This window comes from Mytilus californianus, unplaced genomic scaffold, assembly GCF_021869535.1.
Source record: "Mytilus californianus isolate M0D057914Y unplaced genomic scaffold, xbMytCali1.0.p SCAF_3, whole genome shotgun sequence".
NCBI lineage: Eukaryota > Metazoa > Mollusca > Bivalvia > Mytilida > Mytilidae > Mytilus > Mytilus californianus.
In genome coordinates this window covers 85,591,521-85,597,520 of record NW_026262679.1, presented here as the reverse complement: position 1 = coordinate 85,597,520, position 6,000 = coordinate 85,591,521, and positions in this window count along the sequence as shown.

Here is a 6,000-nt window from a genome sequence, read left to right as displayed (position 1 = left end):
CTTTTTATACAAATGTTCACCTATCTAGAAAAATGTTCCGACTGGTTAGTAGATAATAAACTGTCTTTGCATCTAGGAAAAACTGAATGTATGCTTTCTGGACCTCCAAAAAAGATTAGACAAAATATTAATTTTCAGGTCAAATGTATTGATCACCTTATCAAATCGACAAATTGTGTCAAATATTTTGGATTTCACATTGATCATTTTTTAAATTGTGAACAAATAGTTTCCAATATCATAAAAAAATAATGCAAGATAAAGATTGTTATATAGAAATGCCAAATGTTTGGATACTAGATCAAGGATGACTCTCACATCTGCTCTGATACAATGCAATTCCGGATCATTTCGATTATTCTTGCTCTTCATGGTATAGTAGTCTGGGCAAAGGGATGACAAAAAAATTGCAAGTTGAACAGAATGAGGTGGTGAGATTCATCCTAGGTCTGGGTCCAAGGACTAGAATTACATGTGATATTTTAGATAAAGCTAATATGCTATGTGTAAAAGATAGAGTTAGTAAACTTAGATTAAACCATGTATTCAATATATATCATGGACATGCTCCAGAGTATTTATGTGAATCATAATACCAGAAGTTCTGCACATAATAATTATTTTGTACCAAATGTTAAAAAACTGTAATAAAACAGCTTTGTCTATAATGCTATACAAGACTGGAACAATCTACCAGTCAAAAAAAAAAAAATATATCAAAAAGATCTGCTTTTAAGCCGACTGCAGTTAAAGAACAATTAAAAATAACAGCAAGAAATATAGAAACTGGAGATTTTTTATGTTTTTTTAAGAAACAATTGATCTTTCTTTTTTTTGGTGAAAGTCAAATTTTAACATATAATTTGAAATATTATTTTTATATATTTTCAAACAAATGACCCCATTGGAAATAAGCTATACTATGTAAGCTTTTATGGGATATACCAGGCTTCTTTCTAAGCACTGTTTTAAAATATATTATGATACTATTTTAAAAGTATATATATATATAATATTTATATATATTATTTGTCTTGTTTTGTCTTGTGAATTTTTATATGTGTGCTTGAATTTGCCTGAATAAATCTATACTATACTTATACTAAAGAATTCAATCAGTAATTTGTGAGATGATAAAAGAGATAAATGCATTATTTGTTCGATTTTCAGTTATAGTTTAACGCATGAAAGTTATATGCAAACTTTTAGCAAAATCTGTTACCGAGCCTATTTACTGTAACTTGACCTTACGGTAAGTAATTACTAGTGATAGACAAATTAATCAATTAATCGAAATATTATAATAAAATGTACATGGTGCTCCCTTTTTGTCAATCCATGGTCACCGGGTGATCACCCCTGGATCCGTCTCTGTTTTGTCCTATTAGAATATAAATAATTAATGGGGGATGACCACGGATTGCTCCTTTAAGAAAGACAACGGTTTTCCTCCTTAGTTTTTTTTTGGTAGATATATCCCGGGCGTATTTACTATATAGCTCAAAATCAATAGAACGAATTTCTTAAAGTACTGACCATTCATCTTCGTGGGTCAAACCTTTTTTTTTTACTTACAAAGGTATAGGGGTGCACACTTTAAAACAATATATCAATCCGGTTTGAATTAATTGTTGTTTTCTATTGTCCATCGGCAAATATTTCATGTATATTCAGGACGAGAACAAAAAGTTACCTATTGTAACAAATCTGCATGCAAATTACTAATCTTGAACAAAGATCAATGTATACGTCAATGGTTTTACCAATAGAAGATTAAAAAATGTTTCAAATTACTACCTTTTTGGGGAGTTAACCTTAAAAGTGTTAAGAGCGTTCAATCTTAATTTTTATTGTATGATTTTACCAGCCAAAACATAAATGTCGACATAAAAATACATTCTTTGTTTAACATTAATTTATTAAAGTAAAAAATACAAACAAGAACTTGTATATCACAGTAAAACAGATAAATGCATTTTTAAATGGAATAGAAGTTATAATAAATTATTGATTTCCCCTTTTTTACGCTATAAACTTTCCATTCAATGCTATCTTGTAACTCTTTTTTTTGTTGTTGCAATTTTTCCCAGCATTCCCCGCATTTGTCAAAACATTTTAACAGCATACTTTTAAGATACACTTTTCGACAAAATATTTGCATGTTTTTTTTTTTGTTTTTTGTTTTAATTTTTACAACACAGGTCATACAGTTTACATACCATTAATATCCCCCCCTACATTTCCTATCAAATATCCAGAAACATTCTCTCCGACAAATATTGTGGTTCTTCAAATGCATGTATTCAGAGATATATAATACAATGTATAATATGTCTCTGATGTATTTTAAAATAAAGCACAAAAAACCTATCAACATTTGTTATCATTTGATTAATAATTGTACATTTTCTATTGACAAACATTACCAACTCATTCAGTGACAAGTTAACTTATACATGCACAAGTTTCGTGATCATTAGACTTATCTCAACATTGTTGCTTACCTGAATATTGACCAAGTATCGTTCAAAGATACAGCCTCATCACGTTGATGCTCAGTAGTGCCAGAGTTTGTTTTACACTTGCAATCACTGATGCTTAGTGCCAGATTTGTGTTTTATACTTGCAATCACTGATGCTCAGTGCCACGTTTGTGTTTTATACTTGCAATCACTGATGCTCAGTGTCAGGTTTTTGCGTTTTTTATTTGAAATCACTGATGCTCAGTGCCAGATTTGTGTTTTATACTTGCAATCACTGATGTTCAGTGTCAAGTTCCCTACCCGGAGGTTTTACTTTTTTAATGCATCAGGACTCAGGATATATTTCAAAAAGAATCAGGTATGACACCACTTCACCAGGATACACTATAATATATTAAGAGAATATATTACAAAGTGGAAAAAATAAATTTCTAACGTGGGATATATCTCAAAATGGACTTTTGAATACTTTTGTTTACTGAATATTGTAACGACTGCTTGATTCATAATTATCCAAGCATTAACAATTGTTGTACTCTGACATTTTCTTTGACAAGCTTTGTGCGCAAACTCAAACTTGGTAACATGTACGTTACGACGCGAAACCAAAATATTCGCAATTTGAAACCAAATCGAATACCAATTTTAATTTTCTTCCTGTTGATTTAAAAGATTCAGTTCCAATGTCTATAATTGGTGTGTTTATTAACAATTGTCTGAGGATCATGAACCAAAGTAACACCAGTTGTAATCACTTAATTCAATCAAAATCACGATTGAGAAAATCTATTTAATCAACAAGGTCTTTATACTTTGATCTTTTTTTGAAGTTCTCTAATAATTGTTATATGTTTTCTTCTCAGGTAAAATTGATGAAAGCAAAGAATAGCAATATTTAAACATTATAATCATAATAAAGCATATAAAGTACAGTTTATGACAAACAAAATACAAATTATATAAAATTAATTCTATTACAAATTTGATAAGCAGTGAATGAATCTGAATGTCCATCGACTTGTACGGCTGTGTATGTAACTGTTTGTTATTATACAGGTTGGAAGACTAGTTAAGATCACAGTCAATTGAAATCAAAGTGATGGAAATCACTCAATGAAAGACCGGAAGAGAATTTTTAAGTTTAAATAATTTCTAGGATAGAAGTTTTTATATCCAAGTCAGACCGTTATAAACCATTGCCTCATATTATAGTAGGGGATTATTTTATTCCAATTTCATGTCACAGACATTAAAGATATGGACTTGGATGGTAAGCATTATTTTTTAATTTAGTGCACTCACTTCACCCTAACAACCTTTTACTGAAGCAATTAGCTGTTTTACCAGTTGATCAGTTTGTAGAGGTGAAAACATACTGCATGGAGAGTTGTCTCATTGGCACTCATACCACATCTTCTTATATCTATATGCAATTGTGTAAAACTTTTTAAGCAATTGGTATAGTAATAGGCTAAAGCCTTCTGGATAAGGACAATAATATAGCACTATTGCTGACAATGGCATTAACTGCAGGTCTTTAGAAGGATAAGCACTTTTCAGTAGATAAGTGCTAAATGTGAATCACTGATAGTGGGTCCCTTAATCTGCACAACAATTTCGTTTAAATTGCAGTTTATATCTTAACTAAATTATGTTTCCTGTTACATGTTTCACCTTTTATGTTTTATCTTTTGAAACAGAAGAAATAACAATACAAAGGTTCTTCTAATAACGTTTATCAATTATCCTTGTAGGACATGATACAAACAGATAGACTGGAAACTCAGAACTTTATTGTCTCAAAAAAAAAAACAACCCAAAAAGGTTGTTTGGGGTATTTTGTAAGTTGAAACATAGGTATACTATTTTTCTCCTCTAAGAATTGCTTATTGATTTCGAAAACAATTATCATGATTAAATGACACTGAAGATTAAAAGCTGTAGAGTGAATTTCGATTCAATTCATATTTAAATATTTTCCAGAAAAGGGCATTGACAATGTACTTTTTCAACATAAACAAATTAAAAAACTTATTTTATTGAAATGGGGATTCATTCTTAAATGCAAAAATACACTTCTTCTATTCAAATGACTAAAATTGTTAACAGTAGTAAATAAGCAGCCTGGTGAATCTCATTCAAAGTTTGTACGATCACGGAAAATAATTGAATTAAATTGGATTAAAAAATTACAGACAGTCTACCCTCTCGGTCTTAATGATAATATCATGGGAATTGGTAATATATCAAGAACCGATTCTGTTAACATTTTGGATATAGTTTCTAAAACTGTTCGTAAAAACCGTTCTCATGGGCGTAGAAAAAATCGCAATCAAAGAAAATTTCGGACCAACAATACAAATATTTCGGACCTAATTTCTATTTCAAAAAACAACGGCAGACATTATCTATTAACCAAGCTCTGTTCTTTACCTATAAATAAATTAAATAAAATTTTAGAGGATTGCAACACAATTTCATATTACAGTCCTAAGTATGAAATCGTTCAAATTATAATGGCATATTGTTATTCTAAACTGTTTCCCAAAATTGATCGCCCTGAAGATCATAAAAAACATTTTATTAAAATAAAGTATGTCAATAAAGGTTTTGATTTTGTAAATATTGCCGGTATTTTTAACGACCATTCTGTTAAAGAACAAATTCCTGGATATTTTGATAATACTGAACTCCCTCTTATTTGTTATATTTACAAGAAATCTACCCGAAAATTTGTGTTTAATTATAGCCAAGTCTGTAAAGATGTAAATATCAGTGAAAATACACCTCCGTCATGTAATTGTAGTAATTCCGAATACACTTATGGCCCCATTTCCCATGTTATAACAGGAGACCTTAACATCGTTCGCGACCGAGAGTTAAAGTCATTCCTCAGTAAAGGACCTAAATATCGTCCCCCGTCAATTATTAATTGGAATGAGTGTCGTAATATCATCCACGAATCACTTCGTGCTCACTGTTTGAAATGGATAAAACGGGAAAAGCTGACAAAAAGTCTTTGGATTCTTTTTTTAATTCAGTAATGAAGATAGTTGATATACGTATACAACATTTTAAAGAACATTTTACTCTTAACAACAACCACGAATTCACCAACATTCCAACTGACTTCATTTTCAGAAAACGATATCTGTAACAAACATAAACTATTAGCTACTTCTTTACAAGCAGAACCAAATACAGTGAAAGTCCCAACTATGTACTGGCTTCCGAAGCTACACAAATCACCTTACAAATATAGATTTATTTCGTCTTCAAGTCATTGTTCCACTACTAAATTGTCTATTCTACTTACTAGTACACTTGGTACAATCAAAAACCTGATAATAAATTGTTCAAATAAGGCCTTTGAAAATTGTGGAATTAACTACTTTTGGAGTGTCAAAAACTCGTTGGAAGTACTTGATAAATTGCATGCATATATTGGTGATTTTGAATCTGTTCAAAGTTTTGATTTGTCTACCCTACCACTTTGCCTCATATTCTTATTAAGAAA